We start from the raw sequence: 21,006 nt of genomic DNA, 5'->3' as shown, positions 1-21,006 counted from the left end.
ATGATAGGGATGCACCACCACACTTGCTTTACATGGTTCTGGGAATGGACCAGAGTCTCGGTCACACTAGACAAACACATTACACATTGAACTACATGCATCCCCAGATCCCTCCATAGAATAAACTCTAATGTTGCACAGTCAAAATTCAGTTTGGGTCTATATTTCATGGCGAGGCGTTGGGAAAGTTGGTCACAAATCTGAACTTCCTTTTCTTCTGTGAAGAATCATGTCAGTTTTCTAGAGTCTCCATGAGGCTTGGATGACATAGCTCCTGCAAATCAATTAGTACCCGGTGCCTGGCACGTAGGACAGACCTCTGTCACAAAGTTGTTTCTTCCTGTCGTCCCGTGTTTCTGGCACTACCTTGAGCTACAGTTCTGTGCTGCCCTGACTTCCTGTTTTATAAAACACTCTCTTGCATTTGTGTTCTCTCTCTGCTGCTGCTGTCACTAACTGTTTGCTGCCAGAAGTGAGAAAGAGGCTAAGCTGGCACATAACTTAAAATGGCCATCAGTGGACAGTAGGTGTTTGAATGGCACAGACACAAGCCCGTTTCTCAGGCATCGCTGGCCATGAGGCCCTGGCGGCTTGCTCTCCCAACGGGGTAGGCAGATTGAACGCCTTCCCTGAACGTCCCTCAGTGGCCTTTGTCCAGCAAAGCTGTCTGTTTCCCTTGCCAGTTTTCTGGTAAGACGTTTAGATCATGTTGATTGGTTTTCCTGAAGTGACAATGGCTATCTCCCCAGTCGCTGCGGTACAGAAGGCAGTGTGTATGGCCTGCTGGAGGTCAGGCTGCATTGTCCTGGGCTCCCCCTGGCACTGGGGAAACAGGTCTGAGATCTCCAAATGAGACAGCCAGAGAGAATGTTGATGTGGTCACGTGAACCACATCTAAGTTGATCTCCATCTGCAACCTAAGTCTCTGAAGAGATGTAGCTTCACTTTTGACTTTGCACTTGGCAAGACTAGTCATGTCTCCTCTGGCTCCAAGTTGGTAGACTCGCTTTTATGAAATTGTTGTCTTGAAACACACTTTCTAAATGCCCAAACTTGCCAAGCGAGGCTCTACAGGCACTAGGGGTGGGGAAGGCAACAGAGGTACCAAGGCCTGCCCCCTGACCCTAAGGTAGAAGGCAGGAGGAACCCTTTAGAAACTGAAGACACATGCTCTCTTTTCCACTCAGGGTTCCTCAGTCACGGGAGTCAGGGACATGGAAAGGTAGACTGGTTCTCAGGAAACACCTCAGGACCCCATTTTATGGCTGCTTGTGGAAAGGGTGCAAGGCCCCCGCGCATCGGGATTCACAGGGAGCTGGTCCTGAACTGTGGCACCTCCCCCTTCTTTACGCCGTTAACATAGCTTTCATCTCCTGGACTTTTGCTTCTCCATGTATGCTAAGACACGACACAGTTCTATCGTCAACATCCTCCAAGAACCCAGCACCAATATGGAGTTAAACATGCCAAGGTTTTATTAGGAAAAACAGATGGTTAGGATAGCAATCGGGCAGTAACACAAGCCTGGCCTCCATCAAAGGAAGGAGGGGTCAGAGGTCAGTGGGAAGTATTCTCAGTCACCAAGGAGGGTCACCAAAGCCATCTAGGAATCATTTACTCAAGTAAACTTCCAGAGGAGTCCTGAATCTTCTGGGAATAGGCTTGCCTCTGTACCCTCTGGGACCGGCCATTGCCCCTGGGAACAGGCCGTGGGAAGCTCCGCGTGGTGCCAGCAGCGCTGTAGTAATGGATTTGGAGCATAGCAGCTGGGGCTCTTGCCCAGTTCGTGCCCTGTAATCTGAGGTCCGTAAAGAACGCTCGCTCTCATTGGGTGCCGTCATACATAGCCATCCTGCAGAGTGGCTGTGAGGACGCGAGGTGAACGGTGTCGGGGATGGCGCATCTTACCGTAAGGATGGCACCTCTCTCTGTGCGGACATCTGAGGGTGTGAGATAGAAAGGAATTAATCCAAGGGTGGAATCAGGAAGACCTGATAAGGGAAGGCGCCTGTCGAAGTCTTTCAAGTTACTTACTAAATTTAGTCCTGCACAGAACCCAAGAAAGCCGGCTGCCTGAGATCAACAGGTTAAGATGCAGTGTGCCTGGATATGAACCATGTTTAAAGGCTTGTGTCCTTACTGTCCAATTGCTGTCACAGAGGTACACAGAGTTAGTCCCGAGGGAAGTTTCTGTCTGCTGTGCTCTGCAGGACCCTTGGTGCTTATGAAAGTGCCTGTATACAGAAGGTATTTGTGAAAGCGCCTGTATACAGAAGGTGCTCGTGAAAGCACCTGTATACAGAAGGTGCTCGTGAAAGTGCCTGTATACAGAAGGTGCTCAAGAAAGCACCTGTATACAGAAGGTGCTCGTGAAAGCACCTGTATACAGAAAGTGCTCTTGAAAGTGCCTGTATACAGAAGGTGTTCGTGAAAGTGCCTGTATACAGAAGGTGCTCATGAAAGTGCCTGTATACAGAAGGTGCTCATGAAAGCGCCTGTATACAGCAGGTGCTCATGAAGTGTTATGGCCCTTTGAGCTTGGGGTCCAGCCTAACTCCTCTAGATTCCATTTGAGAATCTCTTTCATCAGGCCCCTGTAGCAGCACTGATTCTGTGGGGAGAGTGGAAGGCTTGGGTGAGAAAGGCACCCTTCCCTCTTCTCTGTCCACAGGAACTTGGCAGAAGAAGCCATTTTGGCACCAACGCCTTCTGGGCAAAGATGCAGGATTGTTGACACAGCAGCCCAGTCTGAGTGTGCGAGCTTCCTTTCTCTGTAGCTATGAGGCCTGGCTTCCAGATCAGGCATGTGTTCTGTGGGTGGGTCCAATTAGCCCCCAACCCCCTTGTTAACTGTCCTTACAACTGTTACTGTGTCATGGAAGAGGAGGACGGCTTGGGGATTCCAAGCAGCTGCCTGCTAGCTTCCTGTTTGTGATGTGTGGCCTCTTGGACATTAGCTTTCTCACCCTCAACATGCACTAATTAGGCTGAGCCTTTGTGTTTCCTTGGCCAGGAGCCTTGCCATTCTTGCATTTACAGTTTTGGACAGGAAAAATGCGGGTTGGAGTGGCTGGCAGCTGGCACCATGCGGGAGGGCAGAGATGTCAGCGAGCATTCCCATGGCACTGGCACCGGCGTTTCTGTTTTCTCAGGAGTCAGTCAGCTGGAGATGTGAGTGGCGGTGGCTGCTGTTGAAGACACAAGAAGTTTATGGCTCACTCTTCACTCGTGCCGTTTCCCACACAGTGAAATCAACATTTGTATCAAATACCCAAATTGTGCCTCCGTGTGTGTGTGTGTGTGTGTGTGTGTACGTATTAATGTGTATGCACATATGTGGAAAGACCTGAGATCAGTGTTGGGTGTCTTCTTCACACAGACACACACAGACACATAGATACACACACACACACACACACACACACACACCTTTTTGTGGCAGAACCCAGAGTTCTTAGTTTAGCTAGGCTGGCTGGCCAGCAAGACCCAGGGATCCTCCCGTCTCTGTGCTCACAGCACTGGGATTACAGGGGCGTACATACTGTGGGCCTGGGTTTTTTGCATGGGTTCTGAGAGTAGGTCTCAGTTTGCCCGACACCTACTTATTACTGTCCATGCAGCCGTTCATTTCATTTAGCTCTGCGGAGGGAACTCATGTCATCAGCTTGTTCAGGAAACCTTGGCCTGACTGAACCGTCTCCCTCAGCTCCTCAGACACCCAGTTTTTAAGATAGCATCAAGCAGACAGGAAATGTTTCTTAGCCAATGCTTGCTAGAGAAATGTTCACTCTAGTGGACAAGATAACACTAAATAAAGAAGCTCGCATTTGTGTTCCTCTCCCTCCCTCCCTCCCTTTAATTCTTTATCCTCAAATAGCATGTATCTTCTGTGTCTCTTACGCAAAATATGTGAATTCAGAGATGAGTAAGATACGACCTCTGTACTCAAGCAGTGCACTGCCCCCAAGCTCAGTGCTTTAGTTGCCTGTTAAGTTTTAAAGGGGCTGTGGATAAGCGTTCAAAGTGACCTGGAAGACAGACACATGATAAGGTACACCCAGCAAACCGGAGACAGGAGCAGCGTATCAGCAGCTGTAACCACCATAAACTGGGACCCACTTAGGTCGCACGCACAGTCAAGAACGCATTCTTGTGGGCCATGTGGGCCGTCTTTCATTATGACATATAACCCCAAGCAGGGATTTTTTTTTTTTCCCTACTCACAAAGGAAACAGAACTTAAGACGTCTTCACATCTCCAACCTGAAAAGCAGCGCTTGGCTACTCCAGGACCCTTTCTTTAGGAAGTAAACATCTACCTTTCCAAAGCCAAGGTCAGAGGAGAGGTCAGGGGTGAAGGGCGAGTCTGCCTGTGAGTCTGCTGTAATGTATTGACAGATGCTTACTAAATATCCATATAAGATCAGTAGCTTTCACTTTTATTGTGAATTTTATCATCATTTGTTTTTTTTTCTCATGCCCTAGTTCTCAGGGCAGTTGATACAGGGCTGTTACCTGGAACCCACAGAGAATATCCCCCAGGGCCAAATGACACCATACTTGGTATTGCCCAGGGCTACGACCCAAGGCTGGCCCAACAAGGCAAGTGGCTCAGCAGGCCAGTGTCTAACTCAAGCACCGGGCAAACAGCAGCTCCTGCACTGGCTCCCAACATTAAGACCTTGACATCATCTGGGTTTGTGGCCTTCTCTGTTCTAAGAACTGTCAGTAGAGATGGGAGGAGGACAAGGCACATCCTTTGTGGAAGCCACACCATCCATCTGGGACAAAGCAGGAAGATGTTGCGAAGTTGCCTTTTGAAGCTGGGCAGTCAGAAATAGAATGTGGCCGAGTGACAGACTGGAACAGATGGGCCAGGGCTGGGCCGGATTTCAGAAAGGCCCCGCTTCCCAAGCAGAATTACTGGAGTTCAGGTCTTGGGCGGGTGAGCGCACTCTTGGCACACAGCAGTCCTGTATGACTTGGGCTGCACTCATCTGTGAAACACGTTGGATCTGAAAAATGAGTCTTGGATCCTGGGCTGTGTTAACATCAGAATCATCTTTTATTAATTATATGAGACAGTCCATGTGACATGGTCAGAATAATGCCTGGTATATAACTCACGCTCCAGAGGCATGCACACGCCAGCAGCAGCATCTTCTTTTGGGTGATGTCTCTTTGCTCAAACCAGAGCTGTTGGTTTGAAAAGCAGTGTTCCAAAGAAGCAGCCCTGCCTACTGGAAGACTGAACTACGTATGTACTCCGAGTGAAAAAACTCTGATTTCAGATCGTTTTGTAGAATCTTTACTCTTTAGAATCCTCATTAAAATTAGACTGTTTTGAAAAGAGGTTAAGTTAACTATTATATTTCTAGAAGCTGTGCTTTCTAGCAGGGGATATAACTCACCTGGCAAATATGTCTGACATGCACAAAGTCCTGGGTTTGATCACTACACAGAAAAATAAAAGTGCATGGCTCTAACCCCAGCACATAGGTGGAGTCAGAGGATTAGAAACTCAGGGACATCCTTGGCTATATATCAATTTGGAGGCTAGCTTTGATACTTGAGACTCTGTCTCATAAGAGGGACGGGTCTTTCAAGACTTCCAGGATGGGGGCAGAAATGTAGCTCAGTTGGTAAAGTGTAGACTGAACATGAGTGAAGTCCTGGTCCTGACTCCATCCCCAGCATCCCCAGCACCGCATAAACTAGGAGGGAGAGTGCACACCTTTATCCCTGCACCAGAGAGGTAACACAAGAAGGATCAGAAGATCACGGCCATCCTTGACTACATTATACAATAGAAGATATCTTTGAAATCCTAGGGTAAGCCAGGCGTGGTGGTGCATGCCTTTAATCCCAGCACTTGGGAAAAGTAGAAACAGGCAGATCTCTGAGTTTGGAGCCATCCTGGTTTACAGAGCAAGTTCCAGGACAGTCAGGGCTACACAGAGAAACCCTGACTCAAAACATGCCTCCCACCTCCAAATAAAACCCTAGGATAGCAAACAGATTTAATACAGGATCAGCATTGCCTTTTGAAAGGAGATCTGATTTGAGGCTTAGAGAAAACAGTGCAGCTGCTGATGGGTGGTGTTCGTCAGGAGTGTGGGAGAAGGGTGTAGGCATACTGCCCTGTATGCCATCTCTACCCTTGCCAGGAACCTTCCAGTCCCAGAAGTCTTGGTGAAATTGAGCCCAGGTCTCTTCTGGAGACTGCCATTCTGGAAAGCAGCTGGGATCTGAGCAGCTGTGCCTCGTGCTGGGCTTGTTTCCGGTTCCTGGCTGTCTTTTAACAAGAGGTCAATGATGAAGGCTCTTCCACATCTGCAGGGAGCCTCCCGCAGAATGAGGATGTGTATAATAAAGCCATAAAACCAAAGTCTGAGAGACGCTGGACGGGTTTTCCCACTTGCCGCCCTCTCCCTGTAAAGGGGTGTGGGGGTCAGCTGTAGAGACAGAATGTCGAAAGCCACAGCCAAGGAGTTGGACCCCTGCGGGGCGCCATCCTGTCCAGCAGGAATGAACCCCACCAAAAACGAGAATTCCTTCTCTGGTCACATCTTTATTTGGAGCATTCCCTTGAGGAAAATTGGGGGAAGGGACGATAGAGCAGGGACGAGAGAAAGCTTAGAGAGAGAGGAAGTAGGGTCCCGAGGCATCTGCTTTTAAACGGTGGAGCGGCTTGAACGCTGTCCTGATTGGTTAATGCCATTCTGCTGGTCTGAGCATGTGCAGGCAAGGGTGCAGGCAGGGTTGCTCAGCCCCACGTGGCTACCTCCAAACTGCAGGACCACCTGTGCCTCCAGGTGGCTCCCAACATCTCCCCCTAATTATTGTCTTTAAGAGCAATAAGGCAAAACTATTTTCCAATCTGGTCCCCACCTAGACGCAGCATGCCAAGGATATCTGCTCCCACCCATCCCCAAGGAGGGAAAAGGCAAAATAGAGTCAGAGATAAGAGGTTGCACAGGGTGTTGCTCAAGTCGATGGTGTGAAACAGCTGCTCTTGGCACCGCCCAGAAGGTCATCTCTGCTGTCTCCGCACGAATCTTCCACAGCAGGACACTCAGCATCCACTGGGTCGTCTTCTTTATCTCTCTGGTCGGTCTCGCTGGCATCCAGATGTATGTCAGCATTCCTAGAAAAACATAAACAAAACTCTCCTCCCAAATTAACATTTAAGAGTACTAAAAACTCTCAGTGTAAAAATTCAGCACAATCAGTACTGGAAGTAGGCTGGTTTTGAACTTAGAGATCTGCAGGTCTCTGTTTCAAAAAGCAAATCTTGTTTGCCTGTACCAGCAAAATTTTGAATTAAAAATTAAGTGTAAAGAATGCAAGAGAAATCCTTTCTCTGGGGGAAGCTGTCACTGGTAGTGTAGTCCCCCTCTATTGTTTAAAAACCAAAGCAGTTGTCACTGGGAATTGAACTCAGGACCTTTGGAAGAACAGGCAGTGCTCTTAACCTCTGAGCCATCTCTCCAGCTCCCCTATTTAGATGGAAAAACCTCTAGGTAACATTGTTTATCTCACCAGGTGCCTCAGGCAAAAGGTCCGCCTTTCTTTGTTACCTAGGATACGTTAACCAGGTAAACATGCCTTTATTATGATAATCACGACCAGTTTTTTAAGGGAGAATGGGCGTTGCTCATCAATCTGGCTACTTCCTGCTGACGAAGGGACGTTGTTTGGGGGATAAATGTTTTTATCTGACTGAATTTTTGGCGACAAATGTTTTTATCTGACTGAATTTTTGGCGACCTTGACTGAGGGCGGCAGCAGCGGAGGCGGCGGCTGCCACAGCTCCGCCTCTGAAGCCCATTATGGCGCGCTCCGCATGGCCCAAAGGCATGGCTCCGCCCCGGGCCGTGCGCGGGCTCGCCGTTTCACCTCAGGCAATGAACTCGCACCGCCGGCTGTGAGCCTTTTCCAAGCTCCGGCGAGGGGGGGCATCCGCCCACCCGTGGAGGGGCTTCTCCTGCCCGGTCCGCCCGCGCGCAGAGCCCCGTTCTCTGGGAACTCACCTCCCCGCTCGCCCATGTTGCTATGGAAACACAGTTTTTCCGCAGAGCCGATTCAGCTCCTCTTTGCCTTCTATGGCGCCGCTGCTCACCACGCAGCTTCCGCCTCAGTCAGGCGAGTCCGCTCAGGTGCTGAAAAAGTCCTCCAAAAACCATAGCCCCGCCAGAAGGCCGGGACATATAGCCTCTGATGTCACACGGACTTTAGCCTGCCCGCGACCTGGCTATTCGCAGGCCTCTGAGGACTCCAGCAAATTTCCCGCCAGCAACTGGTTAGCATGGCCATGCCTCCCGAACGAGCTAGCACTGGAGAGTGCAATTTTGCGTCTCCCTCCTGAGTAGCTGGGATTACAGGTGTGCACCACCGTGCCTGGCCCATTTCCGTGTTTTTAATCAGGCATTACCGCTCAAAGGCGGGCCGGCTGCCGCCAGCACTCTCAGCACGATCAAGCAGCTTGTCTTTCTCAGTCAAAAATTAAAGTTTTTTGTACGTGAGAGCCAGAGACTGAGCTCTCTTAACAAAATTAGGCGAAAATCACCTCCAAAAGCTCTGTGGCTCTTTAAGAATAGGAAAGGCAGTCTTTGAACTCGATCAAGCCCGCCTCCCTACGAGACTGTTGCCTCCAGTCTCTAACAGCGAGTACGCAGGTGGACGGAGAGGGAGCGGAAGCCGCGGTCTCCCGTACCCCATCGTCCTCAAAGTCCCGCCTTAGTTACCTTGCCTTTTTTGCTGCTGTTTACATTCCTCCTGCACTGAACTTAAGGGATTTTTCTTCCCCGTTGCTTTCTGTACCTTCTTTCAGATACCTTAACTTTGATTTTTTTTTTTTTTTGTATTTTCTTTTCTATTTAGGCCTATCCTTTGAAATTCCTTTTTACATTTCTTTTCCTCCCCTTTCTGGGGATTTCAACCGACGTCACTCACCGCTCCATGTTCTCAGAGTTCTGAAATTCAAGGCTCTCTGTGCTGGTGTCTGATTTCAGCTTTTTCTTCCGGGCTTTCAGGGTCCCCCGGCGTAGTTGTCAGGGTCCCTCAGCGTCCCGGAGTTTCGAGCACCAGTTGCGGGGCGCCATCCTGTCCAGCAGGAATGAACCCCACCAAAAACGAGAATTCCTTCTCTGGTCACATCTTTATTTGGAGCATTCCCTTGAGGAAAATTGGGGGAAGGGACGATAGAGCAGGGACGAGAGAAAGCTTAGAGAGAGAGGAAGTAGGGTCCCGAGGCATCTGCTTTTAAACGGTGGAGCGGCTTGAACGCTGTCCTGATTGGTTAATGCCATTCTGCTGGTCTGAGCATGTGCAGGCAAGGGTGCAGGCAGGGTTGCTCAGCCCCACGTGGCTACCTCCAAACTGCAGGACCACCTGTGCCTCCAGGTGGCTCCCAACAGACCCCGATGAGGCACAGCAAGCCACAAAATCTTCATACTGAAAAGTCACTTTGGTGGACAGTTTTGGCATTTGAATCCAGAGGGGAAGTATATGATACTATAAAGCAATGACTTTCATGCCTTGCTCCTCCAGCTGATTGTGAGGCCTGCTTATTCTCTCTCTCTCTTTCTCTCTCTCTCTCTCTCTCTCTCTCATCTTCCAGAGACACAACCCTCTAGAATGTACTTAATCAGTTAAGTAATTTAGGACAATTGTTTTTCAACTTTAAAAAAAAATTATTGTGAGTACGTGGATAGGTATTCATGTTCACACATGTGGTACACATTCATACATGCATGCACATATGTGTGGAGGCCCGTGACCAACCTTAAATCTTGTTCCTTAGGAGCCATCTACATTGATTTTTTGAGACGGGGCCTCCCACTGGTACTGAGAGGTGGCTGATGAGGTTAGGTTGGCTGACTGGGAAGCCACCACCAGGATTCACCGGTCCCTGCCCCCCCAGAACTGGAATTATAGGTTCCACCTGCTGCTCAGCCTTCTGCATGGGTGCTAGGGTCCCAAGGCATCCTCATGCTTACCCAGCAAGTGCTTACCCACCAAGCTCCCACCTCCATTGCAACTTTTAAAGCTAAGGTCAAGTGTTATACTTCAGTCTGAGTGGCCAAGGATTGCAGAAGTGACGTGGAAGTAAGTGGTAGATTACAAGTACCTTCTCCTGGAGGCTTGTTGTCTTGTTAGATTCAAATTTTCATTTGTATTTAAGCTGGGTGTAGTGGTGCACCCCTTCAGGTCCATTACTTGGGAGACAGAAACAGGTGAATCTCTGTGAGTTCAAGGCCGACCTGGTCCTCAGTCACTTCCCTATTTCCACGCCTAAACCAACGAAGACGGTGAGGTGGCAATTTTCTAACCCGAGAAAGAATCATGGGAGGTGGTCAGAGCTGTAAATACCACACAGGTGATGACCTCTACTGGTGCCCAGACTGATGATGGCCCGAGAACAGGTGTCTGTATTACAACCCGGGTAGATTCAGAATGGACAGATGTAGTAACCCTGAGGAAAAGCTGCAGGGGGCAGTAAGCAGGGTAGTCTAAGGTGGCTGGAAGAAACCTGCTCTGGGGGAGGAGCGCAGCAGTGTGCCTTGTCCCCCACCCACCCACACACACACACACCCCATCCTCTGGAAAAATTGCTTACCCAGTGAGCCAAACCCCATTCTAAACTGAAACTGGCTAAACTGGTCTGGCCTGGTGAAAAGCCAAGAGGTTTCCAGGCAGGGCTGGGGTGAGAGAGCACATAGCCACTCAGCCTGATAAACCATTCCACCAAGGCAGTGTTCACTGCTCAATCTTTACTGAGCTCTGTGAGGTTCCCAGAACCTTGGCTAGAAGGAAAGGTCCTCAGCCAGGCTGGCAGATGCCCCTCTGTGGGCACACAGGGAAGGCTTTAGGCTACCCTAGATGGTCCTGAGAGAGGGTTGAGGTCTTGGGATACATTCTGGGCTGGTAAAATGGACTCTACTCTGGACTCTCATTCCCCATGAGGTAGCTAGAAACTGTGGGCGTGTTATTCGATGTCCCCCTGCTTCAGTTTCTTCCCCATATAAACTGGTACCGATAACTTCTTTAAAGGGTGATGAGAATTAAACAGAAAAGTCTGTTTGGAACACCCAGGAGCTGCCAGCAGAGGGACCTTCTCCGTGCTGCCTCTCCCTTCCCCACTCAGCTGGTCAACTGTCCCTTTTCATACTTCCCCCACAATTATAGCAAAAGACCATTTTTAATTTTTTTATATTTTAAAGATTTCTTTATTTTTGTTTGATGAGTAGAGTAGGGGTGTCTTGCAAACAAGTATGTCTTTGTACCACTTATGTGCCCAGTGCCTGAGGAAGCCAGAGGAGGGCATTGAATCCCCTGGAACTGGAGTTCCAAATGTTGGGAGCTGCCCTGTGGTGCTGGGAACTGAACCCTGATCCTCTGCAAAAAGTACCTATGGCTCTTAGCCACTGAGCCGTCTCTCCAGCCCCTACCTCCTTTAAAAGATTTATTTTATTTTTGAAGTTTTATTAGCACATATTGTATCTATTTGTTGGGTACAGTGTGATGCTTCAGGATAACACTTGGTGTACTGTGAATCAAACCAGGATGACCAGTATATATGCCAGAACAAACGTTTATCATTTCCTTGTGATGAGAAATTCAGTATCCCATCTTCAAGCTAATTTAGAACACCCGGTGCCTGATAGTAACTGTAGTCACCCCCTAGGACCACTATCCAAAGCCTGAACTTTGAGTCCTAGAGACTCCCTAATTAGCTATGCGACTTAGAGCCAGTCCCATGGTCTTGGCTGTCCCTGAAGCGGAGGACTCCCTGGGTGATGGCTCCATTGCCCCTTTCTGCCGGCTGCTCCTTGACAATACAGGAGAACTGGAAAGCGAAGAGTCTGCTTACGTATTTCGTGAGAGACGCTCCTTGGCCCTGGAGTAGGCCACCTTCAGATACAAGGGAATTCCAAGTCTTGGGGTGTACACTTGCGTGGAGCCTAGACGCGGGCCATGAGGTAATGCCCAGAGCATGTGGACTGTTGTAAATTACTGTGTGGGTCTGCTCTGTAGCGAGGTCCTTTCTGTTCTGATTTCTCCTTTTATGGAGTCTTCAGAGAAAGGCAGGGAGGCTTGGAGGCAGTTGACTCGGGATTTACAAACACAAGGATCCAGCACGTTAGGACTGGGAGTTTGGCTCTTGTTTTTGAGCTAGTTCTGTTGTTTGCGCTTGGCTCGTCCCTGAACCAAGCTGAGGTGACTGGAAGGAGAGAGCTCTCCTAAACAGCCTCCTACAGTGACAAAGGCGATACAAAGAGAGAAGGGTGCAGAGACAAAGCAGAAATGACTGTCCAACTCAGAGAGCCAGAACTGAAGGCCCAAGGGCAGTAGGAACCAGGGTCAAGGTTCTGGGTGTTAGCAACGAGCAGCCTTGTCGAATGACATTGGCAGGAGATATGTGGGAGAGCACACTGCCCCCCTCAGGCCCAGCATCCTGCTTTGCTTCCCTGTTGCCCTGTTCCCTGTTTTAGTCAAAACACTGGCCAAAATCAACCTGGAGAGGTAAGGGTCTATTTGGCTTCTACTTCCAGGTCACGGTCCATCACTGAGGGAAGTCAGGAAAGGAACTCAGTCAGGAACTAAAGTGGGAAACATGAAGGATAATGCCTGGCTGTTCATTCCTTAGCTTGTTTTCTCTCAGCTGATGTCCAGCCCTGGCCTGCCAGCCTAGGGATGGTGCTGCCCATAGACTGGGCCCGCCATCAATCACCAATCGAAACAGCTTCTCACAGACACGGCCACAGGCCAGACTGATCTGGGTAATTCTTCATTTGAAGGTCCCTCTTTCCAGGGTTCTCTAGGTTGTATCGAGCTTGACAACAAAATCTAACCAGTACGACCAAGGGAACAGACAAGGAGAGGGCCTGGGGTCCCAAATCCCTTTGAAGAGCATGTCTCTCGATGACCTAAGGACTTCACATAGGCATATCACTTAAAGGGTTTGCCCCCCTCCATTTGCACTCTTTTCATGGGCCTTTGATAGGTTCAGACCCAAATTGCAGCAGCTTCAGTCTGTGAAATGGGAATTATAAGCTTCCTACCTCCCAGGGTGGGCCTGACGAACATCACGTGGCAAGCATACAGAAAGCTTACAAGTGCATGGGCTTAAGTAGTATTGAGGTGGATCTGACTTTCCAGGCTCTGGTTTGGCATTTGGATCCAAGCATTTTATCAACACGCTGTGTATCACGCGTCTCTCTGACTGGACTCTCCACTTAGCTACACAGCTTGCACTGTGTGAGGTTGGTTGGGTTCGTTCCTGGGCCTCTTATCCCTGCTTCACAGACTAAGACACTGTGACTCAGAGAGAATAAGTGACTTCAGGGCCTGTTAGAGACTATAAGTGATAGAAGCCTGTGACCTCTGCTTGGAAACTGAACCAGAGAGGCCAATGTGTCATCCTCCTTATAACCGGGAGCTTCCAGCCTCTCAGATCCAGCTCTGAGGGGAGATTGCGTTCTTGCCCTTGGAGAGCTCTGGCCATAGTGACTTCCCACTGCCCAGACCAGCCTTAATGAGCTTCTGGAAGTTTGCCATAGCTGCTCCTAGGCATTCTCTTGTGGTGTGAGGCCGGAGGGTCTGCACCATCTCCGGGGTGTGTGGGTAGGTGTGCGCTGATGGCCTCACCGTTACTAGTGTGTAGCGTTCACTCTTGTATTTTGTTTCCTTCTCTCTCTTCTCCCTCCTTTCTCTCCCCCCTAATGCATCCTCCCTCCTCTTTTGTGTCCCCTTCTCCTTCCTCTGTCTTTCCCTCCCTTCTGTCACTCTACTTTTCTCTCCCCCACTCTCTTCCTCTCTTCTCTCCTCCTTTATCTTTTGCCTCTGTCTTCCCCCTTCCCTTCTTTCCTCACCTCTTTCCTTCTGTCTTCCTTTCCTTTTTGTTCACATCCGTGTAGTAGAGCTTTACTATATTCTTCTAGAATTCTGACGTCAATGTCCCAGTCTTTTCCTGATGCATATCTAGTATAACAAATTCAGGCAGTATAGTTGAAAGCCAAGAAGAAGTAAGAGATTGCTCCAAAGTGTAACCGCTCATAATGAACTCGTTAGCAGTAAGTGAGCATAATTCCCAGCATCCCTCTGGTAGGAGAGGGCAGAAAGGAAAGCGGGAGGGCAGAGAAAAACAGCAAAAAAGAGGAAGAGAGCTGATGAACTCAGGTGGAAAAGTTGGCACATCATTTGACTTGTCCAAAATGCTTTTTTAAATATATATTTAAGGGCACGCAGGGGAATGTCTCAGTGAGTGAACTGTTTCCCACACAAACCCATGGACCTGAGTTCAGATGCCCACTTAAAAGTTGGATATGGTATCTCATATTTGTAACCCCAGCATTTCTCCGATGTGGGAGGCAGAAACAAGAGACATACCCAGAGCCTTGCTAGCCAGCTAACCTGGCTTACATAGCATCTAACAATAAAGAAACCCAGTCTCAAACAAGGTGGAAGAAGGAGGTACAGGACCATGGTGGTATATACGTGCATATGCGTGAGCCTGTTCACACATCTCCTACAAAGATTTTAAAAATAGAATCTTATAGAAGAACAGTAGACTATACTTACTAGAGCCACTAAATCCCATTCTCCTTCTGGAGTTTACAAACATCATAACTGATTAGTTTCAGATCATGCTTTGGGTAGTAGAAAAAGCTGCTATGGGATGTAGGAGGCTTCTGGGCACACACAATGAGGGCTTTGGCTCAGCTCTGCCTGCAGTTCTCCTAAATGCTGGGAGTCCTAGATGAAGAAGCAGCGACAGAGGTACAATGTTGCTGCACGTGGTCCCTTCTCCTCTAAATTCACGCTGGCAATAGCATCTTCCCTCTGAGTTCTTATCCCATCAAGAATCCCTATGTTCCCCCTCCCTGAGGATAGATGCTCTGGCGAGGTCAGACTCTACAGAGGCTACAGAATGGGCTCCATCTCTTGTGCATTCATCCCTGGTAGATGTGCTGAGTAGAAGAAACCCCACAGCTTCAGACAGTTCTTGAAGTAATCTCCTCATAATGGTGAGCTGGCCCAGAGGCAGCAGATAGTTGCCTCAGATACCCCATTGCTCCTGGGGAACTCTTTGGCTTACTATTCCGGTGTGTCTTTGTAACTTTGTAATCTTCTGCCCTTCTTAGTATTGAGTTTCAGAAGGTAGGAGAGGCCTCGTGGTTATTCCTGAGGCACCCTGCCCTATGCCTTCTCTGTATAGTTCTGTATACATAAGAAGGGCCTAGAAAGATGTGGCCCTTGCAGAATGCAAGACTTTTGTGCCTACCTGCCTCATGCTACCCTAACTAGGAGACAAAAATGTGTTTACCCATGGCAGAACCACCCCCATCTGCTGGTTGCCCTAGGTTGCCCCCTCCTCAGTGGCTTAAAGCAACAAGACTTTCTTTCTTAGGCAGTTCACAGAGCAGAAGCCAATGATCAAGGATCAGGAGGACTGGCTGCTTCCTGATGTTCTCTGGGCGATTTATTTTCTAACCTCCTAGTACAGGAAGCCCCAGACATCCTTAGCTTCCTTGGCCTTTGTAGAAGCCCCACTGCACCCTCTACCTTTAAGATCTCCTCTGCATGTCTTTATGATTCAAATCACCCCTGTCTTTCTCTTGTAAGGATTCTTGTCATTGAATATAGAGCTACCTTAAATCCAGCATGACATCATTTAGATTCTTAACCTCATTATGCCTGCAAAGATTAAACGATGCCTGTTTCACAGGTCCCAGGCTTAGCACGGGGGCTTATTTGAGGGTTAAGAACACCATTTGACTCACCACACTGACAGCCTCTCGAAAATGTTTGTGCCGCTTCACCAAGCCTGCAGGCAGGGTGCTGACTGCATTCCTGCTCCTAAGCCCTTACAGAGATTCATCTTGTGTCCCCTTTGACAACTAGCCCATGCTATAAGTCTTTCTTTAGTTATTTCTCGCCGTGCCAACTAGCGTAGGTTAACAAGTAATCGTGTGACAGTTTCTCTGGGCTCTGGCATCATTACACACTTGGGAAGAAATATGGAACACCTAGTTGTTATCATGACCATTCAGTAGGAGTTCTTGTGATCACCCCCTTGGATGCTGTGTTGTTATACATCCTAAGATCTGTTTAATGAGGGCCACTAAGAAGGCTCAGCCAGTAAAGAGTAAAAGTGCCTGCCACTGAGTCTGACAACCTGAATTCCGACACACACACACACACACACACACACACACACACACACGGCTAGAGAGATGCCACTAGTTAAGAGAATTTGACCCAGGTCCAATTCTCAGCACTCAATTGACATCTAATAATCACCTATAACTCCAATTCCAGGGGATCTGGTGCCTTTTTCTGGCCTCCACAAGTACCAGTCATGCATGTGGGGCGGGCATGCACACACACACACACACACGGGGAGAGAGAGAGAGGGAGAGAGAGAGAGAGAGAAGCAAAGAATTGTATACATAAAAATAAAACTTAAAAAATATACAGGTATCTAAGGAATGCTGAGAACAGAAATAATCTTCCCTTGGGATAAGCCTTTTATTTGGTTATTCAGTATTAGTTGGTAAGCCTTGAAATTGCAAACACACAAGTAGCATTAAAGAACTGGGCAAGTTGTGTTCATATATTTATGTATATACATGTGTTATATATTATTTATATATGTATATATTAATACAAAATGAGAGTAAGAGTTTGAGGGAAAGGACATGGGAGGGGTTGGAGGAAGCAAAGTGGAAAGGGAAATGATGAAATTATAATTTGATTTAAAAAACAAAAAACATCTACTTAATGAATATGGCCTTTGCCTGCCTGAGTCTTGTGCCATGGGAAGGCATTAGCATCGTTTCCTAGGGTCTAACACACGAAGCTTGCTGGGGCAGTGATGGTCTTCAGGTGTGGTACTGGGAAAACAAGTGAGGAATTCCAACTGCGTGTGTGATCATGAGGGAGAAGCTTCTGGGTAAGTGTGCAGGCTAAACAACGTGACCCACCCAAGGAGAAAAAGCCAAAAAGGAGTGACTTTTAAGGTTTATTCATTCTGACCTGGATCTTTCTTCAGTCCACTCACAGCTATAGGCTCTGACACTGACTATAATCACACTGGGGATTTCTCATGTCTGCATAAGCCCCTTTTCTGGTGGTGTTGTTTTGTTTTGTGGGGGTGGAAGTGTCTGACTCCGACTATGAGGAGTTGTACACTTGCAGTCTTGGGGGCTGGAATAAGAATGGAAAGGGCGCTTCCCGGCACTAGCAGATCCTTGAGAGAAGAAGTATAAGAAGGGAGCTGAGATAGAGGGCTGAATTCTAATAGTGTACAGCTCTTCCTAGTTTTAACTCTTTTTTTTACATATATGTGTGTGTGTGTATATATGTGTGTGTATATATATGTACACATATATATGTGTGTGTATATATGTGTGTGTGTATATGTGTGTGTGTGTGTGTGTGTTCGCGCGCGTGCGTACACATATGTGTGCATGCTTGTGTGGGCACAAATGAAGGTCAGAGCTTGATGCCAGAATATCTTCTTCAATTGTCTCTCCACCTTATGTTTTGAGACAGGGTCTCACTGGCTGTGGCACGCACTGTTGAGGCTAGATTGACAGGCCATGGGTCCTTGCCGTTTGCCTGCCTTCACCCTCAGCACTGTGACTACAGACACATGTCAGCTTGCTTGGCTTTTCCTGCTGGGCACCGGGACTGGGGGACCCATGCTCCTGAAGCAGACAGTTTATTCCCTGAGCCATCTCCCTTGGTCCTCCTTTGTCTCTGATAAATTTGCCAATGTGTTCAATCGCCCCGAATATTTGGCACACCCTTCCCTTGGGAGAGGCTCTCTTCATGCCAGGTCTGCCTCCTGTGTGAATGCCTCCTGACACCTTTTTCCCACTGGCGATCTGGAGGTCTGCTTGTTTGGCTCTCTGGATATAGTCTGCATGTATAAACATATCTGTTAGGTTATTTGATTGGTACTTTTAGTATCTCATCAATTTCTCTTCTTTCAATGGGGTCTGTCTTGATTTTCCTGGGCCTGAGATAGGTGCAGGGGCTGCCATGGTGTTTTTACATACCCATGCAGCCTCTAGTAGATAATCAGTAGTCATGGGAAGCTTTTAAATTTAAGCTAATTAAAATTAAACAGAGGCTTGGTGTGTAACTCAGTTGGTAGAACCCTTGCCTAGCATTTACAAAGCCCTGGGTTTGTCCTTAGTGGTATGTAGTTGTAATTCCAGCAATCAGAAATTGGAAGCAGGAGAATCAAGACTGTCTTTGGCTGCACAGTAAACTGGAGACCAGCTTGAGAGACTCAAGGATCTGTCTAAAAAAAATAGAGTCGAGCTATGGTGGAGCACACCTTTAATCCTAGCACTCAGGAGGCAGAGGCAGGCAGATCTCTGTGAGTTCAAGGCCAGCCTGGTTTAGAACTGACTCCACCCCCCAAAAAGGAGTAAAAATAAATAAGTAAATAAATAAATACAAGTAAAATTTAGAGTCAGGAGTGTGATTCAGTAGTAGGCTGTTTACTTAGTTTGTACAAAGCCCTGGTTTCCATCCCTAATTCTGAAAAAAAATAAATGGATTAGTTAACTTAGAGTTTGAAGTTCATTTAATCAGTTGTTCGAGGAGGGCCTGAGCTCTACTCCCTGGGCCTACATAAAAAGCTTTCCATGGCTGTGCACACTTATAACCCCAGTGCTGGAGAGGTGGAGACAGATAAGTTGCTAGTGCTCCTTGGCCACCCAGCCTAACCTTATTGATGAGCCCCAGGCAAGTGTCTCAAAAAATCAAGGGGACAGACATACCTGAGGAATAATGCAGAAGTTGACCTCAAGCACCCACAGATACTTACATGTCTGAATATGCTCCACTCCCTCACACACACACACACACACACACACACACACACACACACACACACGCAAAAGGAAGGGAGCTGGACAAAGGAAGGAAAAGATGAAAGTTATCCCCCTGCTGACCTGAGCTTTAGGAAAGCTTGTTTTTCAGGTCATCCTTGGTGTCTTAGTTAGGATTTCTATTGCTATGAGAAGACATTGTGACCATGGCAACTCTTGTAAAGGAAAACATCTAATTGGGTGACTTCCATTTCAGAGGTTTAGTCCGTTATCACCATGGTATGACATGGCTGCGTGCAGGCAGACAAGGTGCTGAAGGAATTGGAGAGTTCTGTATCTTGAGTCACAGGCAACAGGAAGTGAACTGTGACTTCGCTGAGAGTAGCTTGAGCATAGGAGACCTCATAGCCTGCCCCTACAGTGACACACTTCCTACAATAAGGCCATACCTCCTAATAGTGCCATTATCTATGAGCTTATGGGGGCCAATTACTTTCAAAGTACCACACTTGGTGTCTCAGTTTCTTCCTTGTTGCTGTGATAAAGTAAAGTAAAATAAAATAAAATATAGCAACACAGAGGAGAAGGAGTTTAATTGATTCCCAGTTCCAGGATACAGTCTATCACCGTCTGGAACTTTAGGCAGCTAGTCACATTGCATCCACAATCAGGAGCACAGAGTGGCAGCTCATGCACACTGGCTACTGCTCAGGTGGCTCTCGTCCCTTCATTGAGTTCAGGGACCAGCATGAAATGGTGCTGCCCACATTCAGGGTGAGTTTTCCCACTTCAAGTAACCCAGCTAAGGAAATCCCTCACAAGCATGCCCATAGACCAGCCTGCTGTAGACAATCCCTCACTGAGACTGTTCCCACGTGTAAGCTAACAGCTGAAGCTAACCATCACGCTTGTGAACGTCAGTTCCAGGCTGTCTTTTCAGTTCCCCAGAACCAAGCCCTTGGAATAGGGCGTCCTCCGTGACATCAGCGCTTTTCGAACTTCACTCTGTGGAAATGTCGTTAAGATACACGTTCTGGACCAGCAATGTAAGATGATCAGAAGGTAAAGGTGCTTGTCCCTGAACCTTCTGACCTTCTGGCCGGAGTTCAGTTGCTGGGACCCACATGGATGAAGGAGATAACTGACTCAATCAAGTTATCCTCTGGACTCCACATGGATGCTGTGATATATTCTCTCTCTGTCTCTGTCTCTGTCTCTCTCTTTCTCTCTCTCTTCATAAATATAATAGATAAATGTGGAGGGAAAGAAGAGATAAGCTTCTATTCAGTAGGTCTGAGACCCAGCGTTTTGTTGAGCTGCTATTTCTCTGCCCCAAGACCACACCAGCAGGTCCTGGATGTCTGAGAATGGGATTGGTGTGGGTTTGGGCTGGGATAGGCAGTCTTGCTCTTAGAGGCCACAGGGGCTTTGTAACTACGATGGAGACTCAAGTGTTGGCCAATGTGCAGCTGGTGCCGGGAGGTAGAGAGCGGCAGGACTGGGGTACGGTCCACTTCTTTTCCAGAGTGCAAAGTTCCGGTCCATTAATTTTAACGTAATGCAAATCGGTTTATGGAAGTGCTGACATGCTGCTCTCTAAAAAAAAAGAAAAAAGAAAACCATGGTAGCATGGTAATTAAATCTCCATCTCTATTTTATTCTAGCACATTTCAAGTGACTCCTTGCCCAGTGGTGTGATAGAGCTCCAGCCCTATAATTATAGAAACAGTAAATTTTAAGGGGGGGGGGGTGTGATGCCAAAAAACAAGGTGGGGCACATTAACTTAAGCTTCATTATTTTAAGCAAAATCCAGTTTTCGCCTTGATTCTGACCACAAGAATGTAGTCACTAAAAATACCCCGAAGTCCTGTTTTCCAGCAGATGAAACAAGGGGCTGTTGGTGTCTGTCTGTCTGTCTGCTTCTTTTTGATTCCTTTGCTTTGAAGTGCATGTTGTTGATGGGGAGCCAGCCACCCTAGAAACCCACAGTCATTCCTTTATGGAATAGGATTAAGCTGGGAGTCCAAAGCTCTGAGTTCTGGAACTGGGACTGCCAGGGACTGCCTGGCTGATTTCCCTTCTGGATCTTTGGCATGTTGAGAGCCCAGTGTTAGAATTTCTAAAATGGACATAAGTTGGCGTGTTTGGTTTT

The 21,006-nt window shown here is 47.9% G+C and overlaps 1 protein-coding gene and 1 pseudogene across 2 annotated transcripts in view; one reads left to right on the top strand and one right to left on the bottom strand.

Moving 5' to 3' along the window:
• Positions 1–21,006, top strand: part of Thsd4 (thrombospondin type 1 domain containing 4) — a 567,279-nt gene that overhangs the window by 210,967 nt on the left and 335,306 nt on the right. The gene's annotated exons all lie outside the window — the stretch shown is intronic.
• Positions 7,892–8,081, bottom strand: LOC148122202 (Nuclear RNase P; annotated as a pseudogene).

This window comes from Myodes glareolus, chromosome 4 (genome assembly GCF_982192425.1).
Source record: "Myodes glareolus chromosome 4, mMyoGla1.1, whole genome shotgun sequence".
Lineage (NCBI taxonomy): Eukaryota > Metazoa > Chordata > Mammalia > Rodentia > Cricetidae > Myodes > Myodes glareolus.
Note: the sequence above shows the minus strand (reverse complement) of the source record. Positions and strands in the feature narration are given on the sequence as shown.